Source organism: Marmota monax, unplaced genomic scaffold, assembly GCF_021218885.2.
Source record: "Marmota monax isolate L192 unplaced genomic scaffold, Marmota_monax_Labrador192_F-V1.1 WCK01_AAM20220418_F8-fsc00042, whole genome shotgun sequence".
Taxonomy (NCBI): Eukaryota; Metazoa; Chordata; class Mammalia; order Rodentia; family Sciuridae; genus Marmota; species Marmota monax.
The window spans coordinates 2,543,589-2,565,371 of NW_026693008.1; the positions used below are offsets into that span (position 1 = coordinate 2,543,589).

At 48.4% G+C, this 21,783-nt stretch overlaps 1 protein-coding gene across 3 annotated transcripts in view; it reads left to right on the forward strand.

Annotated features, from left to right (window-relative positions):
- Prickle2 (prickle planar cell polarity protein 2) overlaps positions 1–21,783 on the forward strand; it is a 328,682-nt gene that overhangs the window by 303,585 nt on the left and 3,314 nt on the right. The gene's annotated exons all lie outside the window — the stretch shown is intronic.

Here is a 21,783-nt window from a genome sequence, read left to right on the forward strand (position 1 = left end):
TGGGTTTCTGGAGTTGCCATTTCCAGAGGGGGCTGTGCTGGTGGGTCTGCCCCACCCACCGACAATCCCATCAGCCCCTGTTTTAGCTGTTTTCTCCACCACGGTTGGATCCAAGATCATTTTTGGAACCAGAAAGTTATGGGGAAGAAAAAGATATTTTTAAAAACCTCGATTCTGAGTTTCATATGCCTTTGTGCAACAGATATTTATTGAGCACCTACCTTGTGCCAGGCACTCTATTAGGTACCAAGTATATGTTAATAAATCAGATGCAGTGCCTGTGGGAGTCAGGGCCCCAGCAGGACACAGATCTAGCACTCAAGGGGTAATTACAGAAAGGTCAAAGACGGAGAGGATAGCAACCCAGCGCTGGGAAGAGAGCCACAGTCAAGCTGAGCCAGAGCAATCAAACCTTGATCTGTGTTACCTTGGAGCTTCCCCCACTGGTCAAACTCAACTAGAAGCCAGAGGGCAGAGGAGCCATCGATGCTCCTTCCAGGGCAGAGAAGAGAGGAGAGTGATTTACTCTGTAGCTGGGGATGTACCAATACACCAAAGGGCAGACCGTGGTAAGTGCAAAGAAAGATAAAAAGGAAGCCAGGGAAAGAGGGAACCTTGAAGGCTAACTACATAAAAGGTGTGGTCAGAGAAGCTCTCTAGAGTGGCCTGTAGGTGAGACTTGAATAAGAAGGACTTTTCAAAGGAAGTGAGGGGAGGTAGAAGGTGGTTGTTGGCCTTAAGAATAACATATGCGACTGGGCACGGTGGCACATGCCAGGAATCCCAGCAGCGGTCAGGAGGCTAAGACAGCAGGATCATGAGTTCAAAGCCAACCTCAGCCACTTAGCAAGGCCTTAAGAAACTCAGAGAGGCCTTCAGCAATTCAACGAGACCCTGTCTCTAAATAAAATATGAAAAAGGGCTGGGGGTGTGGCTGAGTGGTAAGCGCCCCTAGGTTCAATCCCTGGTACAAAAAAATAAAATAAAATAAAAACAGGAATAATAGATGCAAAGGCCCTGGGGCAAAGGAGAATCTGTCTGGTTCCAAAATCTTTAAAAACGGGCTGAAGTGATAAGATTCTCATTGTAGAAGGGATGAGAACTATAATTGGAACAGTGAAGCACTCACATTTGATTCCTGGCTCAAACTCAGCCTCCTGGTGTCCCTGTGAGACCACTGCCCTGCTCCCCTTTCTTAGTGGTGTGTCTTAAAGTAGAAAAATGCCAGATGACTTCCAGAGGGGGGCTGAGAAAGCAAATGCAGAACTGCAGAGAAGCAGTGGGTCAGAGATATGTGTCCTGCAGAATGGGGGTGGAGAACCCCACACTTAAAATGGAAAGAGGGAAGCAATATCTGTGAGCTTCTGCGGATCATTCTATTGCTAAAGCTTATTTTTAATTTCAGGGCTAATTTCTGCCCTGCTCAGATCCTGGATTTTATGTACATAGTCTATTTGAATTTTACTCCAGGCACCGTGGCTTAGCCAAGCAATTAACATATAAATCTGATTAGAGCAAAAGCGTTTCCTTAAGAGAGAGTAAGCCTTAAGAACATGGCTAAACAAAGGTCTAATTCACAAATCCCCCTATTTTTCTTCTTTTCTTACACAAATCGGCCAGTGTGGCTGTGGCAGACCAGCTCCAGGGTCTCTGGATATAACTGCTGATCCTTAAGAAGAAAGATTGAGCAGTTATCATTTTTCCTGTGTGGATGTTGCCGTGGTTACAAAAGGCTTTCCCCCATCTTTCAAAGATCTGGATCTTCCTGTCCTTCTTCAAATTCTTAACTGAGGTCCAAGCGTCCAGCAGGAAGATTTCACGTGACTCGGGGGGAAGTTCCTCCTGTAACGTGTCACCCAAGACCCTCCTCACGTGGTAGAAAAGACCAGGACACCAAGGGAATTCATAACTTAGGGCCGATCCAGTGACCAGCGGCCAGTGCCGGGCCTTACAGATTTGAAGAGCTATCACACGTCTGAGGCCCCAGTTTTGTTCTGCTTAAGGTGACAAAGGGGGCCAGTGTCCTTTGAGAATTCTTCCCTTAGCCTGGCAGGGTTCAGGATAAACGTTTAATACTTTAGATTTTAGAGTGGACAGATCTTCTTCACCTCTTCTAAGAGAGGGGCAGCCACTGGAGAGACGTGAGATAAATGCTCAAACACGTGGCCACATATGGAATGACCTGGGGAGTTTAAGAGAAATCACCCCAGGTGGGCTGGGGTTGTGGCTCAGTGGTAGAGCCTTGCCTGGCATGTAGGAGGCCAAGTCTAATCCTCAGCACCGCATAAAATAAATAGTAAAAGATCCACTGACAATTTAAAGATTAAAAAAGAAAGAAAGCAATACCCCAAGATTCCAGTTTAGCTGGTCCGGCATTTGGCCTAAGTGAGGCACCATATTAGCACCACCACCACCATCACCCCCTGCCCAAAAAAAGAATAATTCCACCAGGTGGACAAGACTGAGAAACACCGATGAATGCAAATGCATATTCCTCATCAGGTGTCCATTTTTCTAGCTCCTGGGATAATGTATGGGTAATTTTGCTTCTAGTGCCCCAGTTTGGTTCTGTCTGTCCGTCTGTTTGACATTGCAGTAGCCAAGGGCCGAAGTGGAAAAGTCAAGGGAGCACCCACCATTGTTAGAGCAATGCTCCTCATTTGGGAGATAGGGAATGGAAGGGAGGACCAGAGAGTTCAAGGTCACCTAGCTGGTGAAAGTCTGTCTTGTCAGTCTCCACCTTGAACCTCTACTCCTGACTCCCCTCTGTGAATGAAAAGCTTTTACAAGGCGGAGGCTCTTGTTAACAACAGCCTTCAACACTGGCTGATCGAGGGGGCTGACACAGCTCTGGCCTTTCTATGATGGGAAGGTCCTCCAGAGAGACATCATTAAAAGAAAAAAAAAAAATTAAAAAGGTCCAGGTCTGCCAACTGCCTGCAAGCAGTAATGAGCGCATGCTTCTTTCAACGTTGGCTTCTGTTCCTCACAGCTGTCCAGGCCCTGGGGCACCCCAGCAGCCAGGGACCAGCCCAGGCTCAGCCCAGCTCCCTCCGCAGCTGCCATTGCAAGATTAGAGTCCCCAGCTGGATGGGTCTCCCCTCTTCTTCCTCCTGCCTGTCATGTGTGAGGCCAAGTCTAAAGAGCAAGAGCCTCTACAGTTCTGCTTTCAACCCCAAGGAAGCAGCTGAGTGCTTCTGAAGCCTTTTTATGAATGAATGAATGATTGAACGAACAAATGAATGAATGAACAAGGTGCACTATCTTTTTTAATAAGCCAGACTCAAGACTCTGCTGGTTCTGTCCCTCCTGAGTTTCTGGTTCTTTTTTTTTTTTTTTGTACCAGAGACAGGGTCTCACTGAGTTGCTTGGGGCCTTGCTAAGTTGCTGAGGCTGGCTTTGAGCTCACAATCCTCCTGCCTCAGCCTCCTGAGCCACTGGGATTACGTGCGTGCACCAAAAAGCTCAGCTTAATAGACTTTTTAAAGCATTCCTCCCTCCCTCTGCGGTTCTTCTGATTGGGGACAGCGTGGCCATTCCACTCCCCACTTTGAGAAGCCCTGCTTTGGACTTTATCCACTTAGTGGAAGAAGTGGAGTCTGTCTTCAAAAGTTGACTTTGGCTCGTGGAGAAGTTCAGTTTCTGCACTGTCCCAGCTGCAGTAATCCAGTCACTCTGGGGTGGATGAAGCAGGTGGGTGCCATTGGTCCTGCTCCTCCTTCATGGGTGCTCTGAGACCAGGCCAGCCCTTCCTGCAGCCTGCATGCTGTTCCTCCCAGTCCTGCCCAGCCTCCTCCACCACCAGCACCAACTACCTTGTCACTACAAGGCGGAGGGCTCTTTGCATGGGAGTGGCCCAGCAGCTGTGAACAGGGAAGAGGCAGGGCTCTTTGGAGGAACTGTTCAGACGTTTGGTGGCAGCCATTCTGTTAATGTCCCCTGCCTCAGCCCCTGTGCCTTGTAGAGAGTTCCAGTTCAGTCATAACGCTGCCCTCTTCCTGATCAGCCACTCATTAGGAGTCTGTTTTGGAGACCTACAGTCACAACATGGGACCAGGAGAGAAATCAGGATTCCAGGGTTGGCTTTGCAGTCACCATCAGCACCGTGGCCTGGCATGGCTCACCCAGCAGGAAATGGTGCCAGAGGGCAGGCAGAGAAGCTCTGGCTCAGGGCTTAGGCCTCCAGTTGGGCCAACCAGGACTGGAACGTTCCCTGGGTGATCTGGGTGCTCTGCAGCCTCTCTGACCCTCAGAATCCTCTTTTTATATTATCATTATTATTTTGGTACTGGGAATTGAACCCAAGGGTGCTTAACCACTAAGCCTTATCCCCAGCCCTTTTTAAAATATTTTATTTAGAGACAGGGTCCCACTGAGTTGCTTAGGGCCTCGCTGAGTTGCTTTGGGCCTCGCTAAGTTGCTGAGCCGGCTTTGAGCTTGCAATCCTCCTTCTGAGCCACTGGGATGTCGGAGCAGACACCTAGAATCCTCTAATTACATATAAAAGTAACAGTACCCACTATAACTGGATGAGACAAAGGGGAATGAAGAGAAGGGAGGGGATGGGAATAGGAAAGACAGTGGAGTAAATGGGACAGAACTTTCCTGTGTTCCTATGTGAACACACGGCCAGGGAAATTCCACATCATGTCCAGCCTCAAGAATGGGAAGTTCAGTTGTACTCCATGTATATATGATATGTCAAAATGCACTCTACTGATCAAATTTTTCTTAAATGGAATCTCAGAGAAGATAAGAAACCTGCTTAAGATTACATGGCTAAGGAGGGAGATGGCTGGGCTCCAGAGCCTCCGGTGGCCACAGTGACCTGTTCTGCAGCTCTGCTTGGCCAATCGCAGTCACCTTGCATTGTCTTCTTATAACCGGCTTCAAGGGCAGTAGGTCCTTTCTTTGAGTTCAGAGCTTCAAGGTCAAGGGTGGTTAGAGATGGGATAATTTGAAATGCCTCCCAGATCTGCAGCCGCCTGCCCTGGCTTCTGGACCTCCCCGACCTCCCGTGTGTCGGGTGTTTGAAATTGCAGAATAACTCGCTGCCCTGAATAACTTAGCACAAGACTCGGTGATGAATTTTATTTCTTTGCCACACCTCAAGGTCTCCAGAAGTGATGGGCCAGGTGCTAAACATCCTTGTCCCAGACACAGTGTCAGCCCAAGAGACAGCTTCCAACACTCTTGGGGAAGGCCAAGGGAGACATGGTGAAAGAATGGATAAAGAAAATGTGGAATGTATACACAATGAACCTCTAACTTTTTCCATTATTTATTATTTTCTCTAATTACAAACAAAAGTCATTTCCCAAACATTGCAAAACAGCAGAAATATATGTATACAAATTAAAATTGTCCCCCCTCCCCATCATCTTTTCCTTTGTCTATGGGTATCTATTGACAATTATATTTTAAATATTTATTTTTTTTTAGTTTTCGGCGGACACAACGCCGCACACATGCCAGGCGAACGCGCTACCGCTTGAGCCACATCCCCAGCCCCAACAATTATATTTTAAAAACAAAAACAAAAAGTCATGCTGGGTGTGGTGGCACACCCATGTAATCCCAGTGGCTCAGGAGGCTGAGGCAGGAGGATCGCCAGTTCAAAGCCAGCGTCAGCCACTCAGTGAAACCCTAAGAACTTAGGGAGACCCTGTCTCTAAATAAAAAATATTTTAAAAGGGCAGGAGATGTGGATCAATGGTTAAGCACCCCTGGAATCAATTCAATCCCTAGTACTCCATAAAAGTCACAATTTTTTTGTTTTTGTTTTTACTGTTTAGTGCCTTTTGCTGAACAGTGTACCTTGCTCATTATTCTCTGTTGAAATGTAAAGCTACAAGTCATCTACTATTAGTCACTTTTTTGTCATTGTGACCAACATATGTGACAAGAACAACTCAGAGAAGGAAAAGTTTATTTTGGCTCATGATTTCAGAGGTTCCGTTCATAGTGGGCCAGCTCCATGGCTCTGGGCCCAAGATGAGGCAGAACATCATGGCGGAAGGGCGTGGTGGAGAGAAGCAAGTCAGCTCATGGCAGCCGGAAAGCAGAGAGGGAGGGAGGGACCAGGGACAGTTATAATAATGTAAGGCTACACCCAGTGACCTCCTCCCTCGAGCCACACCCCACCTACCTACAGTAAACCACCCAGTAGTCCATTCAGCTGTCCATGGATTAATCCATTTGCTGGATTAATGCACTGATGGGGTCAGACCCCTAATCATGGCCTAAAAGCCCCCCTTCTGAATCCTGGGGATCATGCTTTCAACATATGAGCTTTTGGAGGACACTTCATGTTGCAAGCCATAACAGTCCCTCTCCCTAATTTGTGGCTATCACAGCCTGCATTTTGGTGGACAGCTTTTTACTTGTGTGAGAGTGCTTGGTCACATGCTTCCACAGCATCAACTCGGGGTCACTCGAACAGAGAGCCCACAGGTTGGGAATTGGTGTCGATGCTGCTGAAGCTGTCAGTCCTACAGACTGGATCAACTGCATTCTGATCACAAGTGTAGTAGGAGCTCTGAGTCGTGCGGTTGTCAGAACCACGCCCTGCTGAGGACAAGGCTCCACAGCCTGCCCAGAGTGGTCACCCACAGGCTCTGATATTTGGGGGTTTTAAGCATTCGCAGAACAGAGGCGAGCTCATTGGCCCAAGAGTTGGAGCCGTACCAAGTCCAGTCCCTCTCTTCAAGATCTTGCATCCCGTTGGGTTCCTCAAATGCCAGCCATCTGAACAGTCTCTGGGGGAGCTGGGTTGCTGTCCACCCTGGCTGAGGACAAGTCTCACCTCTCTTGGTGTAGGTTGGCACAGACGTCACATTTAGTGACAGAAGCCTGGGAATTAAGTCATCAGTCTTCCCCAGCCAAGATCTGCTGAGAGGAGGAACACAAATCGTCCTGGAAATCCTGCATCTGACAGCGGCCCAGGGCTTGGCAGGTCACCGAATCCTCACACCTTGCTTGGCACAAGCTCGGCAGATTGACATAACCGAGAGCTTTTCAGGCTCTGAATTCCAAGGTCGTCATAGGGAGAGGACCTGGTGCTAGGGACCTGATTATGTGTTCATACCCATGTGACTTCAAGGCAGTACTTGGAGAGTTTCAAAGAGATCAAAATCTCCTGAAGAACTTGTTAAAATTGCAGTCTTTATTCTTTTTTTAATTTGTTCTTTTTGCTTATATGACAGTGGAGTGTATTTTGACATATCATAGGTACATGGAGTGTAAATTCCCATTCTTGTGGTTGGACATGATGTGGAGTTTCCCTGGTCATGTGTTCATATATGAACATAGGAAAGTTCTGTCCCATTCACTCCACTGTCTTTCCCATTCCCCTATCCCCTCCCTTCCCTTCCTTCCCCTTTGTCTCATCCAATGAACTTCTATTCTTCCCTCTCATTTCCCTTATTGTGTGTTAGCATCTGCATATCAGAGAGACCATTTGGCCTTTGGTTTTAGGGGACTGGCTTATTTCACTTAGCATGAGAGTCTCCAGCTCCATCCATTTACCAGCAAATGCCATCATTTCATTCTTCTTTAAGGCTGAGTAATATTCCATTGTCTATATGCCCCACATTTCCTTTTCCATTCATCTGTTAGGGCACCTGGGTTGGTTCCATAGCTTGGCCACTGTGAAGTGATAAAATCCAGATTCTTGAGCCCCTTGCCCAGAACTTCTGACTCCGTGGGTCTGAGGATGGAGCCAGGGAACCTGCCATGGAGCAAGCAGCCCAGTGATTCTGGCACCCAAAAGGTGCCAAGACTGAGCCTTGGCCACTGAGTCAGAAATTTCTGGAGGCCAAGTGCCAGCTAGCAGGCTCTTGAGTCCAGGTCATGTAATAAAAGACAATGATGTAGGTGAATCTTGGATTTGGGCTTCTTTTTCTCCTTTTATTTCTGTCCACAACAACTCTTCAACATGTTTCCTGTCTAGGAACCTCCTCAGTGTTTCTGGTTCTGACCTCTCTGGCAACTTCCTGCCAACTCCCCTTTCTCTCCCTGCACCCCCTTCAAGTTTGTCCCACCTGACTTTGCCACCTGCCTTACCTGGGCCATTCCCTGAAGAGATGCCTGGCAAGTCATCCTCATGGTCTGAGGACGCCTTTGAGCAGATGCTTAGTCAGCTTTTTCCCTGCTGTGACTAAAGGACCCGACCAGAACAACTGTAGAGGAGGAAGAGTTTATCTGGGGGCTCAGGGTTTCAGAGGTCCCAGTCCACAGACAGCAGGCTCCATTCCTCAGGGCTCCAGGGGAGGCAGGACATCATGGAGGAAGAGTGTGGTGGAGGGAAGCAGCTCACATGGTGACCAGGAAGCAGAGAGAGACTCCACTCTCCAGAGACAAATAGAGACCCCAAAGCCACGCCCCCAATGCCCCCTCCTCCAGCCACACCCACCTGCCTCCAGCCACCACCCAGTTAATCCCATCAGGGGTTCACTCACTGGTTGGGTTAAGGCTCTCACCACCCAGTCATGTCTCCTCTGGACCTTCCTGCACCGTCTCACACGTGAGCTTTTGGGGTCATCTCGCAGTCAAACCAGAACATCAGGAAATGGGACACCACAAGCTCAGCTGAAAGGCTATGGGACTTTGCTGGTGAGAGTCCAGAAGAGGAGGAAGGCAAAGCTGGGAGAGGAAAGGGCTGCTTTTGGCCCCCCACTCCCTGGTGCCTCGCAGCAGAATGACCTGCTTTCCAGGCCAGGTGCCTTTTCACTTTCCTGGTAAGCCCCATGGAAAGGGAATAGGACGACACATGGAATTTCACAAATGGATGAAAAACTCAACCAAGGAAAAAAGCCCTGGCCCATCAGGCCAGGCAGGACCAGGGGAAGGCCGCCCAGACACCCCTGTAGCAACATGATTTACAGACATTCAAGCAAGTCTATAGCATACCTGTAGTCCCAGGTGTGGAGAAGCTGAGGCAGGAGGATGGCAAGTTTGAAGCCAACCTGGACAACTTAGTGAGACCCTGTCTAAAAAAAAAAAAAAAAAAAAAAAAGCCAGGATATAGCTCAGGGACAGAGTGCCCGTGGGTTCAATCCCTAGTAAATGAATAAGCAAGCAAAAGAATAAAGGAGCACAAATCAATCGGGAATCAAGGACTATTTTAGGGAAATATGCTAATTAGCCAAATCTGTGCTAAGCCAGGTGCCGTGGCGCATGCCTGTCATCTCAGTGGCTTGGGAGGCTGAGGCAGGAGGATCACGAGTTCAAAGCCAGCCTGGGCAACTTATGGAGGCCCTAAACAACTCAGCAAGACCCTGTCTCTAAGTAAAATATGAATAAGGGCTGGGGATGTGGCTCAATGGTTAAGTGCCCTTGGGTTTTATTCCTGGTACCAAAAAAGAATTCATGCTATAAAGCAAAGTCCATGATTAACAAAATAATGCAATTCACAAGTAAAGATGAGGAGCCTTTTACTGATTTTTTTTTTTTTTTTTTTTTTTTTTTTTTTTTTTTTTAGGTTTAGGCTCCAATTTGCCTCTGCATAGCACTGTTTAGAGAAATTGGGGCACAAATTTTAAACAGATACGTTTGAATTTTCACAGGAAATAGTGTTGGTAAACTAGTTATTTCCCAAAATGTATCTTTAAGAGTTCTGGGGTGGGGCTGGGTCGGGGAGGGGTTCACTCATACTTGTTTTCAAAGTATGAGTAACAGTGCATTTTCTTTTGGTAGGGGGCATACCTGTGATTGAACCCAGGGGCACTCGACCCCTGAGCCACATCCCCAGCCCTATTTTGTATTTTATTTTGAGACAGGGTCTCCCTGAGTTGCTTAGGGCCTCACTTTTGCTGAGGCTGGCCTCTAACTCACGATTCTCCTACCTCAGCCTCCCAAGCCACTGGGATTATAGGCGTGGGCCACCGCACCCAGCCATTTTCTGTCTTCTTCCTGAAAAGTCCTCCTCCATTTAAGCTGATTCCTGAGCAGTTCTCCAGAAATTGCAGACTTCCTTGCTTACACAATCCTTCTTTGCATACTCCAGAGAAGATGCTTTGGAAAGGCGTCAGTCCCTCGTAACCATGTCAGTGCAGAGGTCTGCAGGACACTCTGGGTGCGCAGCGCCCTGCGGGTGAGCAGCTGCTTGCTCCATCTGGGAAGAGAGGGAGCCCAGCCAAACCCGCCAGCCTTGGGAAGCCAGGGGAAGGGCAAGGCAGGCTCAGCCAGGCCCTGGAGACTCAGAGCAGCAAAGGAAGTTCTGTGGCCCAGTCCGACATGTCCTGCCTTCTGGGAACTCCGCAGTCCTGGCTTGTTGGTGTCCTGGCAGAGGCAGGGTGATCAGTTGGTGGCAGCTTCACTTCTGCTGAGAAAGAGAACAGACAAAAACAGGGTGAAACCTGGCCAGGCCTTGTCTCCTGTTAGTGTTTGCATACGAGGTGTCCCCAGAGCTCCTGTGTCAATGCAGGAACATTCAGAGGTGAGGTGACTGGATGGTGAGAGCGCTCACCTAACCGGTCCATCCTACTTTGAATGGACTGACTGGGTGGTGACTGCAGGCACAGGGGTGGCTGGGGGAGGTGGGTCACCAGGGACGTGCCCTGAGAAATGCACCTTCCTGTGGCCCCTTGGGTTCCCTCTGTCTGCTCCCTGGCTGCCATGAGTGAGGCTGGCCTCTTCCCCGACTTCCCTCCGCCATGATGTCCTGCCTCACCTTGGGCCCAGAGCAATGGACGTAGCCAACCTCAGAATAAACCTCTGAACTGTGAGCCAAAGCCAGCCTTCCTGCTCCAGGCTGTTCCTGTGGGGTGTTCGGTCACAGTGCCACCAAGCTGCCTAGCTCATCTCCCTGGATGTTAGGTTCTCTGGCTCCAGAGCAGAAGCGGGGACTGTTGCATGATCAGATACAGCCCACCCCCCACCCCACCCCCGGCTGGTCTACAGGGTACACACCGTTCTCAGTGTGCTGCGAGGAACCAGGGGTGCCAGACTTTCCTTCCAAACTCATGAGATAAAGGAAAACACCCCCTAATTCTTGCAGTTCCAAAAGTGGTGCATGCAACAGCCGTCTCAGCACCTTCTGGGAGCTCATTAGAAATTCACACTCCTGGGTGCGACCCCCTTAGATTCAGGGGCCCCCAGTCTGGGTTTTAAGAAGATCCCTGGGTGGTTTGCATGTCTAGTGAAGGTCGAAAAGTGGCTGCTTAGAAAGTCCTGGAGACAGGATTCAGTCCCTGTCTCTGTCATTTGACCCCCGCCTCGCCCATCACCCTGGGCAAAGGGCCCATCTTGGTCCTGTGTTCATTTCTTCTTCTGTCAGATGAAGGGACCACCGCTGGCCTCCCCAGGCTTCTGGAGGCGCAGTGAGCCTTATATTCTGGGAAAGTGTGAAGAGCCCTCTAAATGCAAATGGACGATAAAAGCAGTAATGATTACCTGGAAACTTAATCCTTACCTAAGAGTTTTTATTCCACAGTTTATAGATACTTGTGGGGGGGGCAGGTCCTGGGGATTGAACTCAGGGGCAGTCGGCCACTGAGCCACATCCCCAGACCTTTATGTATGTATTTTATTTAGAGACAACTTAGGGCCTAGATCCAGCCTGTTCTGTGCTATAGATTTGCTCCTGTTGGCCTCCAGGTGGCTTCTGTCTGCCTGGGAGGTGTGCTCTGCTGAGTCTGCCGTCTTCCCTGTACAGTGAGGGGTCACCTCAAAGGGCTGTGTCCACCGGTGGCTGGCCACAGCACAGCTTCCTCAGCAGTCTTTGAAGAAACGGAATGGTCTCGGGCCCTTGGCTCCCCGCTCTCTACCCCGGGGGACCATTTACTTCTGTCACCACGTAGTCAAGTGTCTCCTGAGCAAGTACTCCAGTGCTCGTGTGCCTGTTGACTCAGGCTAATGGATTCTAGAAGTCAGCATGGGTCAGTGTGAGCCCAGAGCAAATGCTGTCAGACGGTCCTCAACTGCTTTGAATTTCCTGTGCATCCTTTCAATTAGCAATAGGCTCTGTGCCAACACAGCCAGAATCCCTCCACCCCAGGAGCTGAGCAGTCCTAGTTAAAATCGACTCCATGTAGTTCAAATGGACTCCACATGTTTCCAAAAGAGGTCCCTACCTTCACTTTTCCGAGTCTGTCTTTATTTGTTTGTTTTTTGTACCAGGGATTGAACTCAGGGACACTCGACCACTGAGCCCTATCCCCAGACCTTTTTTGTATTTTATTTAGAGACAGGGTCTCACTGAGTTGCTCAGGGCCTTCCTAAGTTGCTGAGGCTGGCTTTGAACTTGAGATCCTCCTGCCTCAGCCTCCCGAGCACCTGGGATTACAGGTGTGCACCACCCTTCCTGGCTGAGTCTCTCTTTATTGGAGTAACTGGTTTACCAGGAAGTGATAAAGGAATGAATAAGTCTGGGGGATAGGAAAGAGGAGACCTCTGGTTTAAGGCCGAGTTGTGAGGGTGTCCTGTTGGTACTGGAGATTGAACCCAAGAGGGCTTTATTAGTGAGTCACGTCCCCAGCCCTTTTGTATTTTAGATGGGGTCTCTCTAAATTGCTGAGGCTGGCCTCAAACTTGCAGCCACTGTGGCCAGCGAGGCTTGTCCCTGTAACTATACTGGGTCTATATCAGAAGCGTCACAGCATCTCTAGTTCCACTGGGAGGCTGGTCCCTCCCCAGGGGGCTGGTACAAGGCAAACCCCTCCAATGAAGGCTGCTAGAAAAACAAAGCTCCGATTGTTGGGAAAACTGAAATAACCTATGGCCCTCTCTGGCACCAGCTGGTTGTCAAGAAGCTATTTAGTTGGGGCTAGTGGTCTGGAGCAGTCAGGGACAAGGAAGCAGCCCTTGGGGAGATGGGGGGAGATGGGGACAGGCTGGAGGAGGGACAGGCTATGAAGCCACCTCCTACTGCTGTCCCTGGAGCAGCTGACAGGAAAGTGCTCCATGGTCTGCCAGCACTTGGACCCCAGGAGCAGATGGTGCATGAATAACTGCCCTTGATTTAGGATCTCTGGCCACTGGGGAGTCACCAGACAGGCTGGTGATCAAGGACTTAGGATTTAAAAGCTTCAAACAGGCCCAAGAAATAAGGCAGTGAAGGCCTTAACTCCAGGGAGGTTTTTTTTTTTTTTTTTTTTTTGGTACTGGGGATTGAACCCAGGGGCACTTAACCACTGAACCCCATCCTAGCCCTTTTTTTAAAAAAATATTTTCTTTAGAGACAGGGTCTCCCTGAGTTGCTTAGGGCCTCACTAAGTTGCTCAGGGCCTCGCTAAGTTGCTGAGGCTGGATTTGAACTCTCAATCCTCCTGCCTCAACCTCCTGAGCCGCTGGATTACAGGTGTGAATCACCTACCCAGCAACCCCAGGGAATTCTTGAACCCATTGAAGGAGTCAGGTGGGTTTGTTGGGAGGAGTTAAGAGAGAAAATAACCAGGCCGCCCCCTGATTTAGGTGACATGCCACCACCAACCTCGTGGCACATACCAATCCTTCGGTAGGGGGTAAGGACAGACACCCTGGAGTCCTCGGGACCATGTTTGCAATTGGATCTGTCTTATCCACTGCCCCTCTTGGGCATCTGGAAGCGGAGTCCCCTTCACCTCTGGTCAATAGCAGCTCCAGGCTCCCTTAGAGCCCCGGTTCACAGTTCAGAATGACTTTGGCAATGTCTAGAGACATTTTGGGTTTCACAACCGGGATGCCTAGTGGCATGTAGCCAGTAGAGCCCAGGAACATCGACAGATATCCTAAAGTGCACAGCACAGCCACTCTGACAAAGAATCGGTGGACCCAAGATGTCCATGGTACCAGGGCCGAGAAACCCGGAATCTATCTCCAAGGGCAAGAGGTTCCAGTGTCCTGAAGCAGAATCACCTTCAGTTGCAAAGACAGTTTTCCCTGAATAGTGACTCTCCTGAGCATGGGCATCCCTAGGGGGTCTTGTTCAAGTGCAGGTTTAGAGTCTGCAAGTCCAGTGCCTACCTGGGAGCCCACCCTTTCAGCCAGCTCCCCGCATGACATTGCCACGGCTGCTGGTCCCCAGGCCTGCTTGAGTGGCAGGGCAACCTCTGTGTGCACCTTCGACCCTCCCTCTCTGTCCACCCCCACCCACCAGCCTTCTCTGTTGTCTTGGTTGGAGCCATTCCCTGCCTGTCACCAAGCAACGTGGAGTTGAACTCCACTGCCCAGGTTAGTTTCTGTCCAGCTGGTGCCAATTTGAAGTTCAGGGTGTTGATGAAATCAACTGACTTAACTGGAATAAAAGACCCCCAGGGATCTAGTCGGTCTCCCCCAACAGCTTCAAACAGACAGACCTGCACCTTGGACCTCCCTGGCCTCCTCTGAGACCAGCGATGTGGAGCCCATGACTTTGGGGATGTTCAGGCTTTCCACTGGGTGCCAAGCCCCTCACTGACAGTCCAGTACCACAAAGTCCTTATAGCCTTTGCAGATCATCTCTGTCACTATGACTCAGCTCTTCAGAGCAGTCGTGGGAGATATGCAAATGAGTAGGCGTGGCCGTGCACCTGAGAAACTTCTTTTGTAAAATGGGGCAGCAACCAGCAAGCATGGGCCTGGGAGCTGGGAGCGGAATTCGGCCAACCCCTGTTCTGAACCATTCCATCTCCTCGTGTCTGTGTTCGTGCACCATCTCTCTTTAAAATCATCTCTATTGCATCGTGTCCCTGCCTCCAGAGGAAAAAAAATCACACAGGGAAACCTTAAAGGGCAGCTCCGTCATCAGCGCCAGATGTAAATGGCCCGAGGGCAAAGGAAGCAGGTATTCTGCCTTTTACTGCAGAGAAATGCAAAATGTGAATACATCTTTTAAGTTGGCAGAAACACGGCTCCCTGTCTTCCCAAACCAATTCTTATTTTTTTTTTCTCAAAGAGCAGGACAAGACAGGATAATAAATAAAGAACAGAAAGTCGTGCCCATAGGGCTGCCTTTAAATTCCAGTTTGCGTTCCCTCCCCTCCTGTCTCCAGCGCCTGCCTTCTGCTCCCAGCATCCGTGGGGGAGGGGAGCCTGGCAAGACTAGCCTTTCTCCTCCCTCCAACCCAGAACATTCTTTGAAGGCCATTGATTTTTCTCTCCTGTGCCAGTAACCAGGAGAACTCCTATCGGTAGAGAGGGGGGACACTGCTCAGGCAGAAATGCTGGTGTCACTTAAAGCACCCCCAGCTGCACCATCGTGTTGACAGTTGAACCAGGGGGACCCGCAGGTTAAATTCAATACTGACCTCTCCTTGATGCAGCAAGACCAAGGGGCCTGAGGGAAACAGCGTGCCTCTGTGGTACATGGACATTTGTGTACCTCCCCGCCACACTGACCCCTGGGAGGAGGATAAATCAAGGCCCTTAGCTCCCTGGTCACCACTGAGCCGCTCTCACAGAGCTATGTTACTTGGAGAGGAGAATTCCCTCTCTGTGAATACAGCACAGCTGCCCTGGAGACAGGAGAGCCTGCACCTTTGTCTCCTGGTGGTTGGGTGGCTTCCTCTGCCAGTGTTCCGCACCCATGAGGCCAGGTTTGTTTGTTTTGTGTGTGTGTGTGTGTGCATATATATATATATATATATATATATATATATATATATATATATATATATATATATATATATATAGTAGATGGACACAACACCTTTATTTTATTTTGATGTGGTGCTGAGGATTGAACCCGGTGCCTCACACATGCTAGGCGAGCGCTCTACCAACAGACCCACAACCCCAGCCCCATGAGGCCAGTTTTAAATGTGGGGTCAGACTGTGTACTGCAGCCAGAGCTTTCTGCAGAATGTGGTAGGGACCCCCGTCTCTCTCTCTCTCTCTCTCTCTCTCACACACACACACACACACACACACACACGCCCGCTTGTGCATGGGTGCTTGTGTACACACACCATTCTTGGGTAGCAAGAAAAGCAGAGCTTTGCAGGACCGCAGAGGGACATTTTGCAGCCCCATTGGGTCGGAATGTATTGATTGGCCATGTTTTGATGTGGAGTCTCTTTCTGCACAAACACAGTGAAGAGTGAGAATGGAACTCCATCAGCCTAGGGAAGAAATCCCCAGCTGCAATTTGGAGAGACAAATTATTTGTACCTGTGGCTTTTATTCTAGAAACTATTACCATGCACTGGACTCTATGTGGGTCATTGTTCTTGGATCCATTCATCAATCATGCACTTGACAACAGTTATTTGCCTTTAAGGCTAGTAGCTGCGTAACAGATTTTGGGGGCATACTTTCTTTCATTGGGGACTTTCAGGGAGTGCCTACTTTCTTCCTGCATCCTGTACACCAGATAGATGGGGCTAGCAAATAGGAACACATATTTGTCCTCTTGCAATAAATGTCTAGCCAAAGAAAAGAAACAAAAACATCACACATGCATTACGGTGGTGAGGAATCTTAAAAAGGAAGAGTCTCTCCAGCTGTGATACTCAGATACTATTCCTATGCCTGATTGATTGATTGATGCTGGGAATTGAACTCAGGGGCACTTTATCACTGAGCCACATCCCCAGCCCTTTTATTTATTTATTTATTTATTTAGAGACGGGATCTCACTGAGTTGCTTAGGGACTCGTTTTTGCTGAGTAAGGGTGGCTTTGAACTTGTGATCCTCCTGCTGCAGCTTCCTGAGCCGCTGGGATTACAGGTGTGCACTACCAGGCTCAGCAATGCCTGTTTTATTGATACAGCTCAAGGCGTTTAAAAATGACCACAAGTCACCCAGCCAGGAGGTAGCTGTCCAGTTCTTGCACAATTCAGGAGAGGGTGTTTCATAAGTTGGAGGGTAAGCTATGCTAGTACTGCATCATCTTGAGGACATGAGAGTTGCTAGTTTAAACTGATCTGCAGAGCTGAGGTTAATCAGGTTAAAGCATTTTTTCAGTTCAGGAGGATAAGTGTAAATCACACTTTCTTTGCCAGGCGGGGTAGCACATGCCTGTATTATCAGTGGCTCCGGAGGCTGAGGCAGGAGGATCAAGAGTTCAAAGCCAACCTCAGCAAAAGCAAGGTGCTAAACAACTCAGTGAGACCCTGTCTCTAAATAAAATACAAAAGAGGGCTGGGGATGTGGATCAGTGGTTGAGTGCCCCTGAGTTCAATCCCCAGTACCCCCACCACCACCAAATCACACTTTCTTTGACTTTAGAACTGGAAGAGCCCCCAAAGTGAGCTATATAATGGTCAGCCAGAGACAATGAGACTAACAAGTGCAATCATTGTTCCTGAGGTTTAGATTCCTGCTCATCTGAATTACAACCCCGGGCCCACTCCAGGTCAGAGAGTGATGTCTTTGTCTAATCTGTTGGCAGCAAGAGAATCTGTTTGCCTTTATGCCACAAATATGCTAGTTCTGTGAAAGTGCAGAGAACAGGGGACAAGACCCCGGCTTCCACGTGGATCCATTTAGCCTCAAACACACATACACCTAATGAGTCAGCGGGGCATAAATCCCTTAAAGTCAAGTGTACCCAAGAGTGGCCGGCTGGTGGGGTGGGTGGCTAACTGACTGTGCTACTTTGCAAAGAGTGATCAGGGTGGGCATCACTGAGAAGGTGCCATTTATGGGGAGGACTTACAAACGGAAGTCAGCTATGCAGAGGGGAGAGTTTGCGGGCGGGGGGGGGGGCGAGGGTGGAGGGGGGAGGAGTGTGCTGTGGGTGTGTTGCAGCAGGAGGTGGGAGAGGACTGTGGGTTGAAGCAGAGTAAGGGGGCCTGTTGAGCCGGTGACGTTGCTGAGCCTAAGGGAGCCAAGTCACGTAGGGTCTTGAGTTCTGCAGAAAGACTCCGCATCTTGCCAATAATGAAATGAACCACAGAACCACCCTTTCCAGAGGCAAGTACATACATATTGCTCATCTTTGGGCAAGATTAGCCTTTTCTGTTCATGTGCCTGCTTGCAGAAGCCCCTGGAGGAACATGTTAGTGAATGAATCAGAGGAGACACTTCTCTCCCAATTGAGATCCCGTCCACAGGCCCCCCAGGGGAGTAGCTTAGGTTTAGGTAATACTGGCAGGAGATTCTGGATTGGAGCAAGGAGCCCTCTTGCTCTTGCCAGAATACTTTCCTTTTCCCTGGTGGCCAGGGGTTTCCAGGAGGCAGGAGCATAATCAGAGTGTGTATCACTGCCCCACCCCCAGCAGAATGGAACCCGATCTTCTTCATGTTTACCGCTGCTGTGTGGTTTAGGAATCTGTTCACAGGCAGAATGTTCTCAGGTTTCACTGCAGGGCTCATAAAAAAGACAGGTTCAGGAAAACAGCATGTTTGGGAATTGAGAGTATTTGTTAGGATGTTGAGACTAACCCTAATTCTACTCTTGGGTAGAAATCCCTGCTGGGATCGTGGTGCCTACCGGGATAGCTTTTGTTTCTTAATGTGATTTGGAAGATTTTTTCTTTTTCTTTTTGGTAGCAGGGATTGCACCCAGGGGTGCTTAACCACTGAGCCCCATCCCCAGCCCTTTTGATATTTTATTTAGAGACAGGGCTCAGTGAATTGCTTAGGGTCTCGCTGAGTTGCTGAGGCTGCCCTTGAACTTGGTGATCCTCCTGCCTCAGCCTCCCGAGCTGCTGGGATCACAGGTGTGCACCACCCTGCCTGGCTTTCTTCCTTCCTTACTAGAGTTCATCAGTTCGGACTGTTCATCGTCTTAGCATGACACCCCCTCCTCTCCACCTCCAGATCAGGGAGGCTCTGGAAGTGATTAGGTGGTTGCAAATCAGCTCTTAGGATGTATAGGTCAGAAATAAGCAGCAAGAAAGCAGGACTGGAGGACCTAACTCCTCTTGCCCTGACAATTACCCAGTGAATAATGAATTAAAAAAAAAATAGAAATCACCAGGAGCCATGGTGCACACCTGTAATCCTAGGGGTTAGGGAGGCTCAGTCAGGAAGATCTCGAGTTCACAGCCAGCCTCCGAATTCAGTGAGACCCTGTCTCTAAATAAAATGTAAGAAAGGGCTGCGGATGTGGCTCAGTGGTTAAGCACCCATGGGTTCAAGAATCCTGGTACCAAAAAACCAAAAATATAGAAATTACTAGAAAATACACCATTTTGGTAGAATACAGTCAGCCCTCTGTGTAGGTTTCATATTTTTGGGTTCAGCCAGCCCTGGATTTAAAATGTCACCAGGCCTACACTGTTTGTATCTGTATGGAAAATGCATGCCCTTTTTTCTTGCCATTATTTTCTACATAACACAACAAGACAATTACTTACAGGACATTTACAATTATAAATAATGTAGGGGGGGAGATGAGCACGGGTTATGTTTTAGTCAGCTTTTTCACTGCTGTGACGAAAAGACACAAAAAGAACAATTGAAGGGGAGGAAAAGTTTATTTCAGGACTCACTATTTCCTAGATCTCAGTCCATAGACAGCAGGCTCCATTCCTCAGGGCTCCAGGGGAGGCAGGACATCATGGAGGAAGAGTGTGGTGGAGGGAAGCAGCTCACATGGTGATCAGGAAGCAGAGAGAGACTCCACTCTCCAGAGACAAATAGAGACCCCAAAGCCACGCCCCCAATGCCCCCTCCTCCAGCCACACCCACCTGCCTCCAGCCACCACCCAGTTAATCCCATCAGGGGTCCATTCACTGGTTGGGTTAAGGCTCTCACAACCCAGTCATGTCTCCTCTGAACCTTCTTGCACTGTCTCACACATGAGCCTTTGGGGTCCACCTCACATCCAAACCATAACAGGTCATATGCAAATGCTATTTCCTTTTATACAAGGAACTTTGGTATCCAAGGATATCCTGCATACAGAGGGACCACTGAGGTTTCTCCAGGTGCAAATCCAAAATTGAAAAATCGACTCTCACAAACATGGCTTTATTTTTATACTATTTTGTTGATGTGTAACTTTCATAAAATGAAGCAGACAAACAAGACTATACCTTAGTGTAGTGTAGTCTTACACTTCCATCCTTCTGTTTCCTCCAGGTCTAGCTCTAGAACAATTCTAGTGTTCTAGAAGCTTCCTTGGTGTCTCCTCTCCCTCACTTCTTTCCCCATGGACAGCTTTTACTTGTTCTTAAGCTTCTAATAGATGAGAAGCATAGCATACACTCTTCCTGTGACCTCTACATTTTCTGTGAAATGCATCCATGTTGCTGGGTGCAATAGCCCATTCTCATTGTTCTGTGGGAGTCCATCATATCAAGGTCTCTCCAGATAATTCCCAATTTTATCTAGATTTAAAACAATTACATCATATGGATACACTGTTACCTTTTGATTTATTTATTTTTATTTATTCCTTTTAGATACACACGACAGTAAACTGTATGTTGAATACTATGTACACATGGAGTATAGATAGCTTCCCATTCTTGTGGCTGGCCATGATGTGGAGTTTCCCTGGTCGTGTGTTCATATATGAACAGAGGAAAGTTCTGTCCCATTCACTCCACTGTCTTTCCTTTTCCCATCCCCCTCCCTTCCCTTCATTCCCCTTTATCTCATCCAGTGAGCTTCTGTTCTTCCCTCCCCCACCCCTTTATTGTGAGTCAGCATCCACACATCAGAGAGAATATTGGGCCTTCGGTTTTTTGGGACTGGCTTATTTCACTTAGCATGATAGTCTCCAGTTCCATCCATTTACCAGCAAATGCCATAAATTCATACTTCTGTAAGGCTGAGTAATATTCCAAAGTGTATATGTACCACATTTTCCTTATCCATTCATCTGTTGAAGGGCACCTAGGTTGGTTCCATAGCTTAGCTATTGTGAACTGAACTGCGTCAACATTGATGTGGCTGTGTCACTGTAGTGCATTGATTTTAAGTCCTTTGGGTATATGCTGAGAAGTGGGATAGAGGGGTCAATGAAGACACTATAATTTTAAAGAAATAACCTCACATTCATTGAAGAGTTGCAAAAAGAACAAACACTGCCCATGTTATACTCTTTACCTAACTTCACCTGTTAACTTCTTGTTCAACATCCCAGTGAATAATAGATTTTTTAAAAGATAGAAAATACAACATTTGATAGAATATACTCTTCTTCTTGAGATAACTTCTTTGTTCTTTTGTGTTCCAATGCACACGTGCACACACACACAACTTATGTCTGTGCCGTTTGAAAGGAAGCTACGTTCATCTGGGCCATGTCCTTCTGGGTGTGATTCCCAGGTCTTCATCTCAGGGCTGCCAGAAGCTCATGTGACAGCACTTGGGATATAGAGGCCCACTGTTTGGAGTACCTGCTCTTAGTGATTATTGTCACTGCAAAGTGCCTCCCCCCAGTGATAGAAAGATGTCCCAGGGTCCCACTCATATCTTCTGACTCCTAGGGACCCATTATCACCCTGGAGTAGTAATTTACTGAGCAGGCTAAGAGAGGAAACATCTCTTTATCTACACTACAGAGTCACTTAATGTCCAGTGCATTTGAGACAGAGGTTACCTGCTACTTAGGGACAGCAGGCGCACTAAGAAAGAAGTGAACTGGTCCGGTATCATGGAACTGGATTCTAGGCTGGGCATTATCCAGAACAACTTGGGTCTGGCCCGGTTTCCGTAGCTTAGTTTCTTTATCCAAAATATCTTATGGAACTATCACTAGAAGAGTTCATTGAAGTGCTTTATAGAGTGAAATTGGAAACAGGAAACATCACACATAAGATACACAGTGGGCCAGGCCCAGTGGCTCACACCTGTCATCCCAGCTGCTGGGGAGGCTGAGGCAGGAGGATCGTGAGTTCAAAGCCAACCTCAGCAAATTAGTGAGACCCTATCTCTTAATAAAATACCAAAAAAAAAAAAAATGGGGTGGGGGTGTTGGGGATGT